The sequence below is a fragment of the Rousettus aegyptiacus genome, unplaced genomic scaffold (genome assembly GCF_014176215.1).
Source record: "Rousettus aegyptiacus isolate mRouAeg1 unplaced genomic scaffold, mRouAeg1.p scaffold_m13_p_13, whole genome shotgun sequence".
Taxonomy (NCBI): domain Eukaryota; kingdom Metazoa; phylum Chordata; class Mammalia; order Chiroptera; family Pteropodidae; genus Rousettus; species Rousettus aegyptiacus.
In genome coordinates, this window is record NW_023416288.1 from 11,822,975 (window position 1) to 11,845,342 (window position 22,368).

The window sequence follows — 22,368 nt, forward strand, 5'->3', positions numbered from 1 at the left end:
TGATCTGCTCTGTCTTCATTATCCTGAAATGTAAATGTGATCATCAGCTCCTATTCTGCGAACATTCCTTGAGAGAATATCTAAGGCTTGGGTAAGCAAGAGAGGTGAAATGTGCAGAAAGTAGGGACTGGTGAACTGAAAACAAACTTTATTACTTCAGTATATCTGGATTTACTGTATCTGAGACTTCAACAATTAAAATGCAAATGGAAAACACAGGTCAAATGAAGGACTGAAAAAAACTGTGGATGGATTGAGCCAAATTTATTACCATTGCCAAGAAAACAAATGAAAGTCCATATACTTCTGATGGCTTGTCAAAAAGTCAGCTTCACATATATGATGTGATATCGTGATGCTATGGATATTATATTTATGTTAGTTCCCATTACTTATTGGCAAATTGGCCATTATCATCATTAGTCAAAACAATTCTCATATGACAACAAAACAGAATATTCTGTTTTGAACAGGTTTAATTAAGTTAAAAGCTTAGAGATATTACAGCACTAAGCACAAATATAAAACTGTATACTTTTGTGAGAACAAGGTTATGTTTTCATACTGCTCAGAGAAGCCAAATGGTAATGTGGTCCATCTGGAAACTACAAGTATAAACCTCTATGCATTTTACTGATAGAAAATGGACTGCAGGGTATTGGTTAAAATTAGTTGAACATTCATAAAGCCTCTCCAATACTATATTTATAGTACCCAAACATACAGTGACAAGCACAATATTTCATCTGTTCACAGAACCTTCTGTTAATGGGTTTCCAAATTGGTTACAAAAGCAGATCCTATAACTGATTTATAATTATCTTTTCAAGTATATTATGTTTATGAATATTAACATAACCTTTTTATCAAAGCAATCACTACATTAGTTTTTATAACTGTCAAATGTAGCAAATGTAGTCAAATATTTAAGGAACATATTAAGATAAAAATCTCCTATTGAAAAATGATATATGGCATTTTAAACAAACTTAAGGAAACTCCAGATATAAATTATTTCTTTAAAAAGGTGAGTATTTCTACAAGTCTAACTGCAAGAGTATATAGAATTATGTTCTGATAGAGTTATTGTCTATACTGCCTACTACCAATTGAAATATTTAAAATATTGACTATTCTCTTGCTAATTAGATATTAGTGTCTAGAATAAAGCAAATTGCATACCACTACTTTAATAAAAGTACTTTAGTATTATATGTAAGAACAAATTACATTTAATCTATTTATCATATCTATCTGTCATCTATCTAAGACCTTATCTGTTATTTATGAGGACATTTGGTCCATATGTAATTTTTGCAAGATTATCCTTAACATAAGATGCAATATTAACATACAAATAGTTTCTATTTTTATTGTTTCACACTAAAAATGTAGATAATGTAAAAAAGTTTAAACTATTTTCTGAACTCCTAAGTATTCTTCTTTATCTTGGCCAAGAAGAATTAATTTCTTCTTTCCTTGTACTGGAATGCTCTTTGTGCATATCCATACAAAGGAATGTCCTGCTGTTTTACAGCCCGTAATGCTAACCTGATTAGACTATGAACTTATTGAGGGCAAGAACTGCCTTCCTTTTACTCTCTTGACTACCCCAGTATAGCACATGCTAGATACTTAATAAAACATTTTTAAAATTTTAAACTTTTTTTTTAATATCTTGAAATATGCAGAAATATTGCAAAGATAGTCAAAGGGATTTCTGTACACCTTTCACTTGACTTTCTCTAATGTTAACATAATATATACCATTGATGCTTTCTTTGGTCTATACTAAGTCATTAATCTTGGTAACACTATTAGCTAAACTAAAGACTTTATTTTAATTTTACAAGTTTTCCTCATAATGTATTTTTTGTTCTGTTCCAGGATCTAATCCAGGATGTGACATGGAAGTTAGTCATGTCTCTTTAGTCTCCTCAGATCTATGATAATTTCTGTATTATTTTTTTAGTGACCTTGACAAAGAATGCTGCTTAAATAAATGAATTACTTTATTAAGAACCAACCAGTCTACCTTTTTATGTGTTTATATATAGAGTTATGTAAAGTAAAATATGTGCTCATTCTATAATTGGATTATAATTGTTCACTTAAAATTTCTGGTGTATATTATGTAATGTGGCTTACATATTGATAAAAAAAGTTTGTTAAAATTTTTGTTCTGACTGTATGTTTGATATGTGAAAATTATTTCCAAAGATAAATATTCATGGACTTCTTTGAGGAATAAGAATTAAGACTCAAACATACTATGCTGGTGAGACTGAGGCAGAATGATTAGGGTTAAGAGCATCTACTTTGGATTCAAAGAGGCTTGGATTTTGTTAGACATGTTCATTTGCACGCTATGTGGACTCTGATGAGTAACTTAATCTTCATGGAAATTAATGTTGTCTTTAGCTAAGTAAAGATAATGTTACTCATCTCATAAGTTTGTTGTGAAGATTAAATAATATACTTAATGAGCTTTATTAAATTAAAATTAGTTCTTAGTAAATATAATTAATCAACCTAAAGAAAAACCTAGTAGAGGAGATTAGGAGGAATGATCATTCAAGAATCTAGAAATAATATCTTATTAAAACTGAACAAAGTAGAAGAGACCTAATTAATAGATAGCAAATAAAGAGTTACATATACTTTCTCAAGAGGAAGACCAACACAATTAATTCACTTGTTTTCTGTTGACATTTTTTAATTTAATATTTAACAGAAAACTGTGTGAACTTTAAAGTTTTAGAGCTTCTTTATAAATTAATTTATCTCAATAAAGAACTGTGTTTTAATGCAAGATACACTCATGGACTCTCCCACATGTTGTAACAGTCTGCTATGACACTGAGAACCTCAATAAAAAATAGGGTTTGCTACAACCTCAACCACTGGCTCATGGGCTTCAGGCACATTTGTCAGCAGATTGATCCACAATAGAAAAGTCATATGTTTTATGTTACATAAATTAAAAAGTATGCTATATTAGAGATATTTTATGGAGAAAATTTCTTTTTCACAAAATAGAACAATAATTTTTAAAATTGAAGTTTTTTTCCTTTGGCAGTTTAGATGGATCTCAGATCCATTGCTCTGGCTTTTTAAATTTTCAGCGAAAAGTAAAGTTCCAGTTTCATGTATCAATTTTTGTTGGATTTTTTTTCCTAATAAATTTAGACAAAATATCAACCAGTGTGATTGATAAAAAAGACACAGTCAAATGAGGATAGAAAAAGCAAGCCGAAAGTAGTAATATTCTGGCATTTTCATATTACTTATATATTTCAAAGATTTATAAAAATATTCTCATTTTATTTTCAACTAATCTGTGAAGTAACTCAGAAGAATAACGACAAATTAAACATGTAATAGCAAAACTGAGCACAGACATAATGATTTATTAGTTTTGTTATTCAGGGATTTCCTGACAAAGCTGGTACTAAAAATCTGATTCTCTTGAGTCATGATTCTTTCTTTATCCTTAGAATGCTTGAAGTAAATTTTAGCAAAAAATAAATCATCTGGAATGGTATAATTTCTTACTACTTGAACACACACAGAAGTCTCACCAAAAGCCTTTTTTTTTTTCTTTCATAGGCAAAACTGATTCTCAAGAACAGCAAAGTATATGGATCAGATAATGAAAGACACTTCCAATACCAGAATTACCAATAGAATGGGACATTTAGTCACATCTTGCTTAAGATCTTATGCAAAAAGATAAAACTGTGGAGTTTTAATTGTGTTTTTTTTAATTACATAAATATTACCAGTTTCCTTCTAAAATCAGCTAAGCAAGCAATTAGTCAAGTATTTCTTAAAATAACAACCACCACCACAACAACAAAACCTAATGAATAACCAGAACATTACTAAATGTCATAGGGTGTAAAAAAAGAAGCAAAGCCATAATCTCTTCTACAAGAGCATAGTTATCTACTTGGAGATATAAGACTAATATAAATGTAATACCGTTGTTAAATATGAAAAGCTAACATATCCAACAAAATAGTATATTAATACAACTTTTAATATGTCCACACAAAATAATGTAAGAGATCAGAAAAAAAACAAGGATCAGTGAAAACAAGAGAAGGCTTCTTGTTGGGAATCTGCAGTAAGTCGGGTCTTAAAAGGTCATCAAGATTTGAAAAGGCAGGGAGAGATGGGAGGGCATTCTAAGCTAAGGAAAGGATATAAAGTATAATGACATGGGTAAAAATTGGAAAATATCAATGTTTGGAGATAAGTTAAAAGAATCTTAGAAACTTAGAGTTTGAAAGGACTGTAAACATCATAGCGCTCAATTTCCCACTTTCTCAGTTTGGGGTCCTAAGAATAAATGAGCAGAATGTTTTGCTGAAAAGACACACAGCTTTTTAATGATTGAATTGTACATGAATCTGATCTCTTGATTTTCACAATCCAATGTTCTTTTAAATAAACAAGTTAAATTCTACTAGTTCATATTTAATTCAATATGAATGGAGCAATTACAATTATAGAGTGGAAACAGGAGATTGCCAAAGAGAGGGCTGAAAAATATGTTGTTGTAATTATTGTTAACCTGTGAGAGTTTCATCATGTTCGCTTATCTTTACACTTCTGGCAAGAGATAGTACCTCTGAAATCTAATGTGGCCTCTTGCAATTATCTGGCATGAAATGACCTCAGTAGTGCCAGAAATATCAAGAATGAGACTGTACAGCAAAGTTTCCCCCCAATGTTTAGTGTTATGATTCAAACACAATTTGGTTAAAACTCAGATGAGAGTTTCAGATTTGGTAACTGTAATACAAATATGTGAGATGGTGATCATGTCAGAAGGGCAGGAATAGGTTACAATATGATGTTGCAAATCTGATTCTTCTATTTTGATAAATAAAATGTGTTTTCGAATTTAAACCTAGTCAGAAAATATTTCATACACTAATACGGTTCATAGCAACTAATAGGAAGGCAAATAATAATTTTCATGATTTGACATTTTAAGATAATTCAAATTAAGTAAATGACTCAAATTAAATAAATTAATTATATAAACTAATCAAATTCAATAAAACTTTATGAGTTCGATGAATATTTTGTATTGAATATTTTCTATATGCTAGGCACTTTCTTGGTGATCATGATACATCAATGAACAAATGATAAAAGGCCTGTCTTCATAAAATTCACTGGATGGTGGAAATTTACATTCCAGTGTATCTCCTATGTGTTAAGTGTCAGGTAGAGAGTATGAAAAGATGAAACAAAAATGACCCTCTATTTAGAAGCCCATTATTTTAAAAAAGAAGGCAGACATTAATGATTCCAAAATGATGGGGTTGACCTTCAATTGAAAAATGTACTGTGTCAGATATAACACAGAGGAATGAGTGAATAATTCTATAGACAGCAGACAGAAATAGTTCTGCTAAGACATGGGCTCTCTATGGGTTACAGAAAGCAGAAGTGAAGCTTACTAAAATAAAATTAAATATGTTAGTAATTACCTAAAACCTGACAATGTTGGGGTTGAAATAAAAGATTATTTAAACAACAAGCAAAATTTCTTATAAAGATGTATGTACTTCTTTCTTCCTGTAAAATGGAATATGAGCGAATTTTTTCCTCCTGTGCAATCATAACAGTCACTATAATGAACCCTTTATAATTATGATTAATCAGATTTAATGAATGCAGATTAAGAATGTTTTTACATTTTCATAATAAAATATAGTTAATCAAATACTTATTAATGAGATGGATCTATTACCTTTAATAATTTGAGTCTATGGTTGATTACTGCTCATGAGTTCTACATTAAAGGCATTGAACGAAACTTACATACTATAATAGTACTAAGTTCAAATGGAATCAGTCCTCACTTTAGTTTATTAATTTCTTTTTAATCATTGGATATGCTAATTGAAATTTTATCCAGCCATACTAAAAAATAGCCCAAGAAACACTATACTAAAAAATTGCTAAATGAATACTGAAACCATATCCTCATTTACTTTAAAAAGTTGATTCAAACAACTGAAAATTTTCTTGCACTAAAAATGCAAGCTGATAAGTTATATCAATTCTAGTAATTAAATATGTCTTAAAAATAATTTTGCAACTTTACAAATTCACTCAGTTTTTTGATTTATTTTAAGTGGAAAGATTTTTTTCCCTAATGAAAGACTGAAGATATCTAAATAAAAATAAAGGTATCCAGTGACCTTAGAAACCCCCCACAAAAATGGGGGAGAAATGCCTCATGAAAAAAAAAATAAAGAGAATAGACTTTTAGTATCAACTATGGGTAAATTCTAGTTAAAATCATGCTAATCTATAAAATCAGTTGTAACTGCAGTTCTTAGTAGAAAGACAATGGAGTTCAGAGAATAAGTGTAACTGTTTTACAGAATGCTTGAGAGGCAAAAGATCATCATATTAAGAATAGAAATTGAAAAAGCCTGAGTTTATCAAATTTTTGCATACTTAAAAGAGTTGAGGGAAATGTACAAAGCTGTAACACTACAGTGCACAGATTGAAGCAGATGAATCCAGGGGCTACCCAAGCATATGCCTCTCCGTGGAAGGCCATTCCAACCCCATGTACCTGTATATTCAGAGTTAAGAGCTAGACTTAGAGGAATGTAGATCTCAGAGGAGCAGAGTCAATCAAATCTTCAGGAACATGTTTTTCAGGTGTTGTTTTTCTTTCAAGAAATTCAGTGAGTTTGTTGTTATTGTTGTTGTTATTGTTTCATATATGGGGAACTTCTGGGTAGAGTGAAAGGGAGATCATCTTTCTTAAGCACAATTAAATTTTCCCTATTAATTCAAATAAAATGAAAAGCAAACTTTAGATCCTCATCTGGCACAGTAAAGGTTCGTTTTCTTTTTCTTTTTGAGATAGATGAGACCAAAAGTATTAAAAAGCAAAACAAAAGATAAAATACAAATATCTGTTGTACCAATGCTACCTTGTGTATGAGTTATAGAAATGTAACATATAAACTTTACCCTAAAAAATATTATAAACTGTTAGGATATAACTTTAGAAATGATAAGCTTGCTCAAAGTTTGTGGTACATAATGCAGATTTTAGTTGGTGGCATGCATTCTTATACACTGGAAACTTATCTTGGTAATGTTATCTGGATTTTTGTATGAAATATGATTAGATAAATATGTATACCGAGGAACCCCTTTAACTTCCATCACTACACCTCCCAGGATGAACTCCTAGAGAAGTCAACTTTCTCCTCGAATACAGTGTGGTGAAGCTGCGTGGCGCCATGTACACAGTACTGTAGGAAGCGGTCTTTGGAGCCAGGATGTTCTAAGAAAGTTATACTAGCTATTTTGGGTATTATTTGGAACATGCAAAGGAGAGTTTACTAAATAGCACTCTAGTGATTGCTAAAATTCCTTCCAGTTCTAAAAATTCCATGATTCTATGATTTTGTAATTTAGCCTATAAAAACACTCTCCAAAAAATCATACAAGCCATTCAAGAAATAATACCACAAGGCCTGTCATGTTTGTGCTTCTGCCTTTTGGGTAGACCACTATTTGTTTTTATAGTTTTCCTCTTTATAGACCTAAATAGAAGGGGGAGCTATCAAAATATTGTCATTATTATCAGTTCATTATTTTTACAAGCTTGGAATTCATTTGGTGGAAAAATCATTAGATTTGTACTAACTCTAGTTAGTTTGTTTTGGACCAAGGTTGATAAGTAAAATAAAATAACTAGAAATAAAACTTCTAAAAAGTTTTCAACATAATAGACCTTTATTTTCTTTTATTTTTAAAGGCATTTTCACAAACTGTGACAAGTTGGATTGTTTTTTCTTTGTATGTTTGAAAATGCAATAAAGGGAAATTCATGTAAATGTATCTGTTTTCATGCTTTCAAAGCTATAGTTAACAGCCAATCAAATCATGAAAGATTAAATGTATTTAATCTTCGTTTATGTGACATCAGCTCCAACCTGTAATTTATTACATTTTCAAGGCCTAAAAGTGTAATCAATTATCAAAGTTCATCAAATTTTCATTTAATGGTAAAAATTGTTAAAAATTCTACATAACTTTTGAATTATCTTTGATAATTCATAATTATTCATGGAAAAAATTATTCTAAGGAATAGGATAATTGTATATATATGTATTTTATGTATATATAGTATCAATTATATATACAATATATGAATATATTCACATAATATAATATATAAAATATGTATAAATTATAAGTGTTATATATTATACTACATGCACATATATTATTAGTATATATGTCCACATAAATAAAAAGTTAACTATAGAAAATTTTAGCAAATAATGTTCTTTAACATGTTTGGAAGATGATTTTTGCATATTAAAATTTACTTTCAAAACAGAAAAATTGAATAAGTGACAAAAACCATAACCCCGAAATGAACCTATTTTATTTTAGGATTGAGAGATTTCTCAAGCAAATTTAAGATATAATCAACATAATTCACTCTCAGATTTCATCTTAGGCACAAAATCATAATGTTATCAATAGTCCCCACAGAATCCACAAAGATGTTTATACATTTCTAAGTAACCGAGATTTAAATATATTATGGATAAATATGTAAATCAAAGAATATAATACCAAAAGACGGTATGGCATTTTGTTATAGTTGGACATTTTGAATTTTATGAATATATCTCTGAAAATTTTAGAAGTGTTGCCTTTGAAATAAGGCATGTGTACATTTTACTAAATATGTGGTCTTTATCTGAATTCTTTGTGAAGGTACATGTGATAATTTTAAGAGAAATTTTTAACTGTATGTCATGAAAAGTAGTTGAGAAGCATTAATGCTGATCAAGGTTATTTTTGTTTGTGTTTTGATTATGTCATGTTAAAGTATCAGTTTGGACTACATCAGATTAGGACCCTAAAAACTGCTGTAAGAGACATCATTCCAGTACCTTTTATAGCATAAAAGGGCTTTAATCTGAGTATCCAGAAGGAATATTTTTTCTTGGGGAGTAGGAATGTGATAACAAGCCCACAAGTAGGTACACTCATTCTTCTCTTCCTTTATTATTTAACAACTTGGATCGTTTTCGGTGTGTTTCTTCCTAGTGATGTGGCTACTCATGCAGAATATGCCCTTTGGACAGGAGAGTTTAATTCACTGTGATTGAAATTCCAGGAAGAAAGATGGGATGTCATTCTTCATCTTTGTTGTCAGTAGTAAATTTAAAAAGTTATATCGGGCTTTCTGTTGAATTATGTATTAAAGCGGTTATCCTGTTCAGCCCAGCAGAAATCAATGCAGAGCATTCTGTGTCAAAATTAGTTTCTGTCATCCTGGAACCTATTTTGCCCAAAGTTGATGACTGGTTAAGGCACAGACAAGGAAGCGGTAGAGAGATGCCTCCAAGACTAGTTGGCATAGATTTCTTGCTCTTAGTCTTGATGTTAATGGCCTACACCTGTCCTCATTAACTTCCCTTTCTACATAGCTTGCTAAATTAAAAATATCTGGAATTTAACGACTAACTTTCCCCATCCCATTAGGGATGACCTGGGTCATTTTCAGAATGTAAAATTTTAATACATATGTTTCTAATTTCTTTACAGCTAATTCAGAGAATGTTGCTGTCTCTAAGCAGTTTGGTGTCCAAGAATGCTACAGAAAGAAATTAAAGTTCATCTACCCCCTCTCCTTTTGGTTTAGAATTCCTTTATTTTCTCCACCCTTTCATTTCCCCTGGTGTAGTTTTAGTAGTCTCGATGAGAGAATTCTATAATTTAATCATGTTTCCCTAAAATTTAACTTTAATTTCTCTGTGATTTTCTCTATATTCAATTAAGTATACAAAATTTATTATCGTTTTCTTTATACCACTGTAAACCACTCTTCCTCTTCTACGGGATACCAATATTATATTATTAGGAGAAAGATCAGTAACAGTTTTTGACATTTTCTTTGCAACATTTCAAATAATTCTTTTAATCATCAGTGGGTGCTGTTAGGATGAAATGTATGGTAGGTTTTCAAGACTTTGATATACTTTTAAACTAAGTCTGTGTGAAAGGTCAGGGATGAAGGGTGGGAGTGACTAAGTATAGTGTTAAGGCTGCAACTTCAGATATGCTCTATAACACAGACAATATTTACACATACCTTCTTTACCTCAGGCTTTAGTAACCACTTCCTTTTAGACACTCCGATCCATTCCATCATGTCTACTGAGTCAATCGATGTTAATATTATATTATAATCCTTCATTAATATATTAATAAACATAAAACCCTTTTGAACTTTCCTTATAGCATTGGTTATATTCTGCCATTATAGCATCAGCATTTTGTATGCATTTTTAAATCCCTTCTGCATGTATTATATCTCTACTTTTAGCTTATAACTTCTGTAAAGATAAGATGTTGCCTTAAGCATATAAATTTTATTATTTTTTAGACCTTACAAAAAGCATTGTTGGACAGATAGAAATTGTTTACAACTTTATTCACAAAAATCCTGTCCAGTAGGGATATAATGATGTTTTTCTTTATTACTTAATAAATGTGAGAAATGAGATTAAAATGAGGTTAAATGACTTGTAGAAGAAAATATAACTGGTGAGTAGCAGAATATAATTAACATCTAAGCCTTCTTATTCACAGGACAATGAGCTATGTAAAACTTTACATAATCAAAATATTCTTACTACTATATTAGTATTCTCTCCTTCCTCCAGTATCTAGTATAATGCCATTAAAAAGGCAGAAATTCAATAAAAAGTTTTAAGTTTGAATTTCTCCTTATTAGATCTGTGTCATTTTTTAGGTACTTCTATAGACTTTCCTAAGAAAATAACATAGCTGTAAGGTTCTTGGACAAAGTGAATGAACAATCTTTATAATTTCAGTCATCTAGTTGTATAGATGGTATGTAGGTGTACAAAATAAAGGTGTGTAACATATTGAGTATCAACTCAATCAGTTGTCACACTAGGTTCTAGCCACAAATGACTATTTGCTTATCTCCCAATTTCTCTTTTCAGGCTCTTCTGCCTTTATTTTAGTTCTGTTGAAACCTATTTTCATTTGTGGCTCTTTGGAAAAACAGTCTTTCCATATTTCTCCAAATGAGTTCAGACCTAAACTATATTCTAATTATCTACTTGATTTTTTTTTTGTGAATTTATCTTAGCCCAAGATCCTAAACCCGGAACATCTTTTCACCGAACACTGCCCCCAACTTTCTCCCCTACTGCTTCCCACTCCATTGTCAGCTCAGTCACTTTTTCTTATTTCCTCAGTGTTTGTCCAGAATATTCTTTAATGTTGAGAAAATTTTATTTTCCAGTTGTTTTTGAGTCTCCTGGATCCTACCAGTTTACTTTTTATGGAATCACAGATCTGATAGATAGAAAAAATAATATATATTACAAATAAGGACCAAAGGGATTACAAAGTGTCCAAGTTTACATATCTTGAAATGTCTTTTTCTTACTGGTTTAATATTTCTACTATCACCATTTGCTTTCCTTAAAATTAATTCTTTTTGCCCTAGCCATAGATGTCATCTTTAGTATTTCAACAAACTTCTGGACTATTATAAAATCATCATCCCCAAATTCTGTTTCAATCACATGTATATGATTGCGCTTAATACGAAGAGAAAGGGGTGCATGTATTTAGAGAAAAATTTTAACTAGTACAGTATTTGTAAAATATTTGTAATATTTGATATAAGAAAATACTCTGACTTTATCCATTGTTATCATTTATTCTTTTATTTTTAAGTAATTGGAATTAAAGTTTTTATTTTGGTTTTAAAATATGAGACATAATATAGAATTGCAAATCTTAATTTAACATGATCTGAAACATTATAAATCTGTGATTCTTTTGTTTTTCCATGTCATTTATACATTTTTATATTAAGATCACTGCTTTTAATAGCCCATTAATCATGTTTTAATGCAATTGTTTTTACTCTAAGAAAAGTGCTTTTTATGTTTCTGCTTATTATATTCTATTTTCTATGATAATGATTATAATATGTAACAAAGTTAGTAAAAATTATTTCTATATAATACTCCTCACAAGTATTTACTTTACTTTGACCAAAATGCTTCTAAGGCTATCCTTCATCATTTGCAAATTATAAAAAACAAACAAACAAACAAACAAAAAAACATAAAGTGCTCTGCTCTTTATTATACCATTATTACCAGTATCTGATTCACACATTTTTTAAAGTAGTAAAAGTTTAACTCCCTTGGTTTTTGGTAAGTGCTATGATAGTACAGGTCCCTGGTACCCAGGTGTCTCAAATTTTGTAACTTCATCCAAACTTTCCCTTGCAGAAGATCATAGTTTATTACAAAAAAATGACATGAGGAATTGTCTAGTCAGACCCTATTATTTTGAAGATGAGGGATCTGAGGTCCAGAAATACAAATTCACTGACTTGTCACACAATTTTAAGGTACCAGAATTGGAGCTGTCATTTCACACTACTTCCGAAAGTCCCAGAAGTCTTATAAAGATGTCTTTGTTTGTCCTTATGCTCCTACCAGGGTCATTCTCTGATTTGCAGTACTTAGAATTCGGAGATAAGCAATTTGAGGTTTTGACCACATTTGACCTTTTGTCCCTACTACAACTTTTGATTTTCCATTGTTTTTTAAGTGGGGTTGTGGTAGGCAGAACAAAAGGTATCTACATCCTGATCCCTGGAATGTATGACTATATTATGCTATGTGACAATAAAAAATTCAGGTTTCATGTGAAAGTAAAATTGCAAATCATTTGACCTTCAATTAGGGAAAGCAGCCAGATTACCCAGGTGGGCCCAATGTAATCACAAAGGTACTTAAACGCGAAAGCAGACGCAGACGAGTCAGTGTCAGAGTGGTGAGAGGTGCAGGTGTTGCTGGCCATTGCTGACTGTTGAGGGGAAAAAGCCACGATCCAAGGAATGCTGGTAGCCTCCAGAAAGGAACCTTGATTTTAACCTCATATAACCTGTTTTGGACTTCTGACCTGCAGAACTGTAAGATATAATTTTTTCTTGTTTTAAGCTACTTGGTTTGTGGCTGTTTGTTACAGTAACAATAGGAAACTAATAGATGTAGAATCACTTCTTCCTAATTGTTAAAATTTAAAAATATGAATTATGGAAAATGACTCCTTGTTAAAGTAGTCCAAGAGTTCTCCTTCCCACGGGTGCTCTTAATAATTTTCACAAAGCCTGCCCTTTACTTGGTGGATGCTCAGTGGGTAGGTTTTAATTGTATTCACATTGCACAAGGAAGATTGCTCTGAGGCATGCTCTGGCGCTCTGCCCGGACAGGGTAATTTCAGACAACTGGAGTTACAGTTTTCATAGACCGAGATTATTGAAGTATATGGACTAGGGCATCATGAGGTTTTCAAGTAAAGACAAATTGAGTTTTGCTAAGTTCTCCACGATGTACTATAGGCATGAGTCCCCTGACTTCAGTTCCTTCATCTATTAGTTGAATATATAATATCTCACTGTTCTTGTAAAATTAAACTATATAACACATGTGCAATGCCTTGCACAGAAACTGATGTATAATGAACATATTAAAACCAATATTTTGTTATACACATAGTCCTGGAACAGAGAATCCAGTATATTCTTACCTGGGTACAAATGCCCTCGAAGAAGGGAAAAAAAAGGCAGTTTTATTACTAAGTCTGTCTTTCTTGAATTAATGATTACCAGAGTATTGGGGGAAAAGCCATGTTTTAGCCTCCATTTACCACTCCAAAGATTTTTCTTTTTCTTCCTTTGTATGTGAACAAAAGCAATACAGTGATATGTAGTATCATCTTCATTTATGTTCATTAAAGTGAAAGTGAATTTGTAAAAGTATATATTTTTTTCTTTGGGAAAACAAACCAAATCAATCCTGATTTATAGGACGATTAAAGAGTACAATTAAGTACTTCAAGATGGTATTGCTTCAAGTTCTAATTTTTGGAAGCCAGTATTTTGATGCCAGTAATGACTAATTTAATCAGGAGTTTTCTTGCTGTTTACTTCAGTAAAGTGCTTATTGGAATGATTCCCAGACACTGTCAATAGATTATCCAGCCTTTACTATAAGCAGTGTATAATAAATATTTTTAATTTGACTCATCAGAGCACACATGTCCTAGCATAATTTCCATTAGGGGGAAAAAAAAAAAAAGCAGATGCCAGATAAATTCTTAGTTTTCTCTCTTCTCTTATGTTCTCCAATGACACATCAAATAACTCATGTTACAATCTGCAAAACAAACAATACTCCTCTAAAGATATTAATTTTCAATGCCTCTTATACTGAAAAAGGGTTCACTCACTTCTCTGATGAACCAAAATCCATGCCAGCCAAAAACTTTTATCCAACTCATTTAACACTCTAGGGTATATCAGTGTAGCTTATTCAGTTGTTGATTCTTTAATAGCCTTACAAGTTTACTGATCATATTTTTTAAGTTGCCAAGTGTCTTCTAAAATTTTTTATAAAGTCCAAATAGAATATTTATTTATTACATAAAATTTTCCTCCTAATATTTGAACTTGTGAGATTTATTGCTTTTATCTACCTGGGATGTTGAAGAGAATAAATGAAATGCTAGATGAGAAAAGGAATGTGTAAACTGTAAAAATATAATTAGTAGTAGTAGCAGTGTTGTACCTTTGACATGTTTGAATGGATATTTAGATTGTATGCATATATGAAGCACAGCCTCACAAAAGAATGGAAAGTAAAGGTCATGGTCAAGAAATAATACTATTTTTAATCATAGCTAATACATAATAATAATTAAACATTGCATGCTGTTTTTCCAATTTTTATTGTCATTTTTATTAGGCTCCTGATAAAACCATGCACATCTGTTAAACAGCTGTTTTTACCACTTTTTTTTTCTCTCCATATACATGCCTGGGTGTATGAAAGAGTAAGACTCTGAAAGGGAGAAATAACGTGTGAGATTAGTCACCTCCTGCCCCCCTCAAAAAATGTTTTTCCTTGGCCCTTGATTTTTGTTGCCCCTGTCCCATTTGCCAAGTGATTGGGAGAAAAAACAATTGTTTTTAAATGTTGGAAATAAGCATTCTAAGGTACTTACATAGATATTAATCTAGATTAAGCATAGTCATGCTAAATTGTAAAGCTTTTGATTTAATTCAATAAACATCTATTAACCTGGCAGAGGAGAGAGAAATAAGTTACATTTTTATCAAGAATCTTTCTGTCTAGATAAGAGAAATTTGGTTTCTGCACTTGAAGGTAATTGCAACTCAGACTCCATGTCCAACTCAAATCATGAAGAAAGGAATGATAGTAACCAGCTGAATCATTTGATGCACCAGAAAATCAAAGACTTTTTTAGAAACACTTCATAGATTTGCAATTAGACCACAATGATTAAAAATTTGTCATATGCAAAAGAGAGGAAGCACAATAATATTAAGTTGAGTTTACTTCTCTTTAGGACAAAAGTCTACATTTTGTTAATAAGGAAGAATGAGGAAATGGATATCATCTTACTGTAGTTTCTGCCACATGTCCCAAAAAATTACTTGGTTACTGCTGATGTCCCCTAAGAAATTTAAATGGGCATTTTCAGAAAGACTCAGAAAAAGAGGTAAAAAGAATTAATTTGTTCTCCATGGAACCAACTTTCAGATACTATTTACTTCATACTACATATTAGTGAATATTGCGGTTAGAAGGAAGTTTAAATAAAACTGCCTCTATATTCTCTATTAAGTGATTATTTTTCCTATAATCTATTACAGAAAATTTAAGCGTAATTTGTTCTATTCATACTAAAATTTAGGGAATGAGATATATGTTAATCTAGGGTCTTTTCCTTATAGTTATTACTATGCTGAGAAAGAAAAAAATATTCTTTAAAATTTTCTTTTCATTTCTAACACCTCTTATAAAGTTAGACATAAGCAGTGGTGCACATACGAGCCCTACATTTAAGTCAATACTGAAAGTACTTTTGGCAGTCAGCTGTTCTATCAACTCACTTGAAGGTGGCCTAAATTGATTTTTTTATATTTAATAACTATTAAGTAATCAGATTCTAGTATCATATTAAATTTATTTGGCTCTTTCACCCAAAATTCTGATGCTTAAATTTAGAATAAGTTTGATCTTATAAATTTGTACCATACTTAGTCATGTAGGTCTGTGGTTTCCAAACAAAGATGAACATCAGATTTATCTGTGTATCTCTTAAAATTAAAGTACTCATCCTCCTCTCTAGAGCCTATTAGATTAGAATCACAGAGAGTGAACTCAGAAGCATAAAAATTCCAGCCCCTGTTCTCCTGACTACCCTTCATTAGAGCCAAGCATTTCTGGATTAGTTTATGTCCAAACATGACTACGAAAGTAAAAAAAAAATTAGATAAAAATATGTCCTCATGTCTCCCTACCCTTTTCTTTCTTAGGTATACAAAGTACAATCAGTTCTAAAAATGATCTTTGACTCTCAAGTCATCTTTTATTTGTTGCTTATCAGAATCTTGTATATTTCGAATAATTTCTAAAAGTACAAATTCATGTGTAGAACTTGAGTCAACAATTACATATCGTACATCTATAAATGTATAAACTTTCAAAATTTTATAATGTGATTACTATATAAGAATAAAATACATATGCTCCAGCTTTTTAAATTTTTTTAAACCAAATATGGTTCTAAAGATATATTAAAAATACAACTCATCAAAAATTCTCTGCTGTAGATACCAATAATTTTCAAGAAAAGAAATTTTATTATGAATATCAAAGAACATCTTCCTAGTAACAAGTTGATGTAGTGAAAATGAGATAGGGTGCCCATAAGGATGTAAATGTACTAGGGGCTGGTATTGGCTACTTACATCAGGCAGCCAATACTAGCCCCATTTCACAATTTAGGAAATTTAGACACTGATACTACAATTTATCCAAGGTCAATAGTAATTAGTTTAGATGAATGTTAAGCATACAATTAAAGATATTCAGCTTTTAAATTAAAGAAATCTTTGTGTGAATCTTGCTTCACATTCATTCATTATACCCGAATAGAAAATAAAACACTTTTCTTTCAGATGTATCTCAAGGTCTAAATGGCATATTCTCTAGCATAGGCTTAGGCATATTTTCCATCAAGTTGCTCAATAAATATTACTTAACTAACAACTTCTTAATACTCTTGTTCCAAATAAAAATTGTAACATACATAAAATGAGAAAGAATTGCTATAGACTCTAAATTCAATCCAGAGAAGCCATTGATAAATTTATGGATAAATTAGTTGAAATAATGGCATTGAAATCTTTGTATTTTCTGGTTCAGGTAATATTCATCGAAAACACAACAGTCTACAGAAAATCAAATATTTGAAAATCAGTGAACATCTTTAGAAAGCATGATTTAGAATCAATAAAATAAAAGGCTCTAGAAGTAATTTCTTAAATAAAAAAGTGAGTCACTGATTTCTTCCTTTGAGGATAAAATAATGCTGTTATTTCATAAGTAAGACAAAGCTAGAATGATTCATATGAAGTATAATTAAAAACAATAACAGCTGTATTGTGAGAGAAACAGATTAAGGAAAACTAATCTAACAGAGTTCCAAAATTAAGTTACTATATCAAAGTCCAGTGCTGGAAACAGAAATCAATCTAGGTGTTTGCTCTCAAATTATTAGTAACACGAATTAGGTGTATACAAAAATTAATGAAATGCTGAATGCATGACTCTGCACCTCAGACCCAAACCCAATTGATATATTGGTAGAACCACTACTTCTAATGTCACCTGTGGGGATTTGAGATCAAGCCAGCACATTGATATCTGCACTTTATGAATCTGGAAGCTACAGTCAAGAATCTCTACCATCCTATCTGTTCCTGCTGATGAAACTGACTCTCTGACTCTATACCCAGAATGTTAGAATATAGATACTGAAATGATGCAAAAACAATTCTACTTCACACTTCTATAATTTTTCTTACCAGTGCTGGAAGATGACTCTTGTCTTATTTTTCCTTTCAAACACTCACATATTCACAAAATTGACAAAAACAAGTCTGCATCCTGAAGCCTAGTGGCACAGGGATCTTGGGAGTATAACTTAATGCCCAATCTCTCCAATTAGGAGAGTAAAATGAGAAAACCAATCCAGAATATCCACCAGAGATAACCATTGAAAATCAATACCATTATTTTATTATTAAGTCACTTAACATATTGATAGAAAACTCTATATGTCCTTTTGTGTTCCCTGTTAGTGTAATTTGCATTTGTCAATGTTTCTCAAACTTAATGAAGAATAAGAAGAGCAACTTAAAAATGATTTTGCTTTCTTTATGAAAACTTTAGGCAAAAAACATTTTTTAACAGACAGATCCAATGATGGTAATATTGACCCTGTAAGTACATGGGAAATTACAGAAAGAGGCAAACTTCACCTTTGGCAAAATGGAATTAATTACATTTGATATATAATTATATCACTAAATTTAGTACTTTTTACCAAAAAGTGAACTCAAGTAAGAACGCTCTGAAAAAAAAATTAAAAACAATTTTTATGAAGGCCAATAGTTGGGATGATATTTTTTAAAGTTAAAAAAATAAAATTACACAGTATACAGAAGAAGAATAAAATATTCAAATCTATGGTTTAAAAATGACAATGTCCTTTCAAGGATTAATCTTCTAAACATTTATTCTGTGAAGCCAGTTTTAAAAAAAACCAATATGATACAAATCAAACTCCAGATTTATTTAATAACAGGAAGGAAACAGGTAATCATTTGAGCAAGTTTTATTTTTGTCCAACCAATAGCTCCATCATCTTACATACATGCTAACTAAATTTCAGTTGATATAGATGTTATTTATATAATATGAATGCCTTATTGAAGAAAGCTATACAAAAATTAAAGTCAAAGTATCATAAACCTATTTTTTAAATAAAATGCCAGCCATCCAAATTAATCTCAGAAGACTGTGCTAAGATATAAAACTTGATTAGAGGCTTTTGGGAGAATCTAGTGTTTTTGTCTTAATCTGAAATTGGATTTAGAAATCCTGAGATTGAATTAGAAGTTTTGGAGTACAGTGATCTCAGTCAAAAGCCTTTATTGAGTTAATGGGAAAAATTGGAACAAATCCTGTAGCCATATGAAAGACACATGAGCCACAGAGATAGAATATTGCCAAGAAACTCTAAAAGCAAATAATGTAGATTGTGTGGATATAATTAGAATTTCATGAGAGCAGGATTCATTTCTGGGGTCAGTCTGATTAGACAGAATGGTTCTAATATTTACTTTCTGGAATTACTGCTGAAATCAAATTTTCTATAAATAATATACTTTTATCTGAGGGGTTATATCCTCGAATCTGGAAAATAATTCAAAATGACACCTCTAGCCATATAATAAGCTCTTTTGAATTTGAAAAAAAGAAAAACAAGATTATTCCTTTGCATTACCTCTAACTGTAATATTTCATATTACAAATGATTCTCTTCATAGTTTTAAGAACAGCTCTAAAAGGAAACATCAAAATTTCTTAGTATTTTAATTTAACTTTTTCCCCATGGTAAATATATATTTTGATTTGCTAAATACAGCTTTGAACTGGGAGTCATAATAGAGCAACCTAGTTCTCTCTTTCCACTAATTAACTCTATGGCTTTAAGCCTGTTTTCCAGTGCATATCTAATGATAATCCAGACATCCCTTGGAGAATTTAGTCTTTACCTTACTTAATGCAGAACATTCGGGTGGCGAAAACAGGAGGCGGAGAAAGAACCAAGTGTATGAGTGTAATAAAAGTAGGGTTAGAAAAAGGGTAGACACAGAACATAAAGTTGGGATTGAGATCAGAATAAAGAAGGCCTGCAGTAATATGAATGTGAGTGGAAATTATCAAGAGTTTAGGATGGAAGGTAACAAAGACATAGTCAAGAAGTAGAAAAGAAAAAGTCAGTAAGAATGAAAGTAGAGCAGAAGTCTGATAGCAATATATTGTCTTTAAATGTATGTCCTGGGGTAAAGCTATTTTCAATGGCTCATTTGCACAGTGCTGGTCCAACATATTAAGATTTGTTTCTGAAACCATCTAAACTGAGAATATTTTGTTAAACTCTTCCAGTTGGGAAAGAGACTGGCTTTAGTATGTGGATGCTTTTAATCCTGCAGGCCTAAGAAACCTTTTAATTCCTTGTCTCATTAAACAGCCCCATTGACAGGATCCAGAAATAACTGTACATCCACAGAGATTGATCTTAGTTCAAACTAGAATAACCCACATTTATCAAAGACTTTTGCTTATTGCAAGAACTCAAATGATTAAAAGTTATTATGTATGCCATTGAATCAGCTGTGATACCTGGCAGCCCTGTGAATAAATGGCATCCACAATGTCCTAAACTCAGTAGCCATGCTGGGCTCTTGTAGACTCATGCCTATGGCTTTTATAGTCAGTCCATCTCATATGTGGTCTTCCTCTTTTCTTGCTGCCTTCTATTATTCTCAGCATTATTGTCCTTTACAAAAACTCTACCTTCTCATGATGTGTCCATAGTAGGACAACTTCAGATTTGTCATTTTTGCCTCCAGTGATATTTCAGGCTTAATTTGCTCTAGGACTCACTAATTTCTCTTTCTGGCAGTCTAGGGTATCCATAGAGCTCTCCTCTAATACCATATTTCAAATGAATCTTTTTCGTTTTCCCTATCAGCCTTCTTCGCTGTCCAAATTTCACATCTATACAAAGTAAATGGGAATATGAGGGTATGGATGATCTTAGCCTTGGTCTCTAATTGTGCTTATTTACTCTTAATTATAATTTCTAATTATTTTCTTGCTGCCCTTCTGAGTCTCAGCCTTCTCCTGATGTCTTGGCTATGGTCTCCTTTTGATTCTGTGACTGAACGAAGGTAAACAAAATCTTTAACAATTTTGATGTCTTCCTTTTCTATGTTAAAGTTGTATATTTTTTCTATAGTCATGATGTCACCGTTGAAATGATGTGAAATACGACATCATCCCAGCGGCATGGGGGAGGGAGAGGATATGGATAATGAACGGTGGTATTGTGTGCTGTTCCTCGGTTCTTCACTGCCAATGCAGCAAAGAATTACAGGTCGGCAAGATTTAGAAAAAGTACGATTTATGGAAAGTACATTTTAGAAGGAGATGGGCCACACTAAGGAAGGCTGCAGACCTGTAGAATTTAGGAGGTGAAGATATAAGATAGTATACCCCAAAGGGAGGGTGGGTTTGCAGCCAGGAACCTGTAACAATGCAGAGATGGGAAGGTCTGTTTATATTTGCGCCATAATGGGAGGCCCTAGATGATGTTTATGTGAGGTCCCCTTGACTGACAGTTGGCTGCTATATAACACTTTGCCTCTTGCTCATGTGCTTACCCAGAATTCAGTCTGTTATAATTACAGTCATGAACTTCCAGGCATGGTCATGATATAATGATGGTATAATGAGGATGAAATTATGGGCAGTACTTTCTGCACATGTGTTCGTAGCTGGTTTAGCCAGCAGCTTTTATGCCTTTGTGCTCTAGGATTTGGGGTAATTTGTAACCCTAAAAGGGAGGTCTTTGTGGGAGGTCCTTAAGGAAGGTCTTGCAGGGAAGTTTCTGTGGTTACAGAGCTGGGCCTTGGCTCCTGCCTCTCATGCCTGACTAACTACAGTGATTTTTGTCTTCTTGTTCAAATATAGTCCTACTTAGACCCTTCTTTCATTTTCATCAAAAGTCTTCAAAGCATTGTTACTTTCTGCCAGTAAGATGGGTTCATTCTGCATATCTTATGTTATTGATTTGCCACCAATTTTCACTTCTTATTCCTGTAATTCTAGCCAGGTTTTTCATATGATTTGCATAAAACTTAAACAACAAGGGAAATAAAATGCACCATTATGTGACACCTTTACATATACAAAAGCATTCTGTCTCTTGGTATTCTGTCTTGACAGTGGCTTTCTGTCTACAATAAAGGTTACATATCAAGAAAATAAATGCCGAGACAATCCTGTTTCTCTCAAAGCGGTACATAGTTTTTCATAATCCACACAAAGGCTTTACTGTAATTTATAAAATGTAGACTAACCTTTTATTATTATATATAGACAAAATATTAGTGCATGCAAAGTTCATAATGAAAGAAAATACAAAATCATTTTTTAAAAAAAGCCTATTACAGACACATACATTGTTTAAGAATCATATTATAAACATATTTATTGTGGAAAGGTAAAAGGGCACTTTTTCAATGATTTTAATCAGATTGAACAATTAATAACCTTTTTTTACTA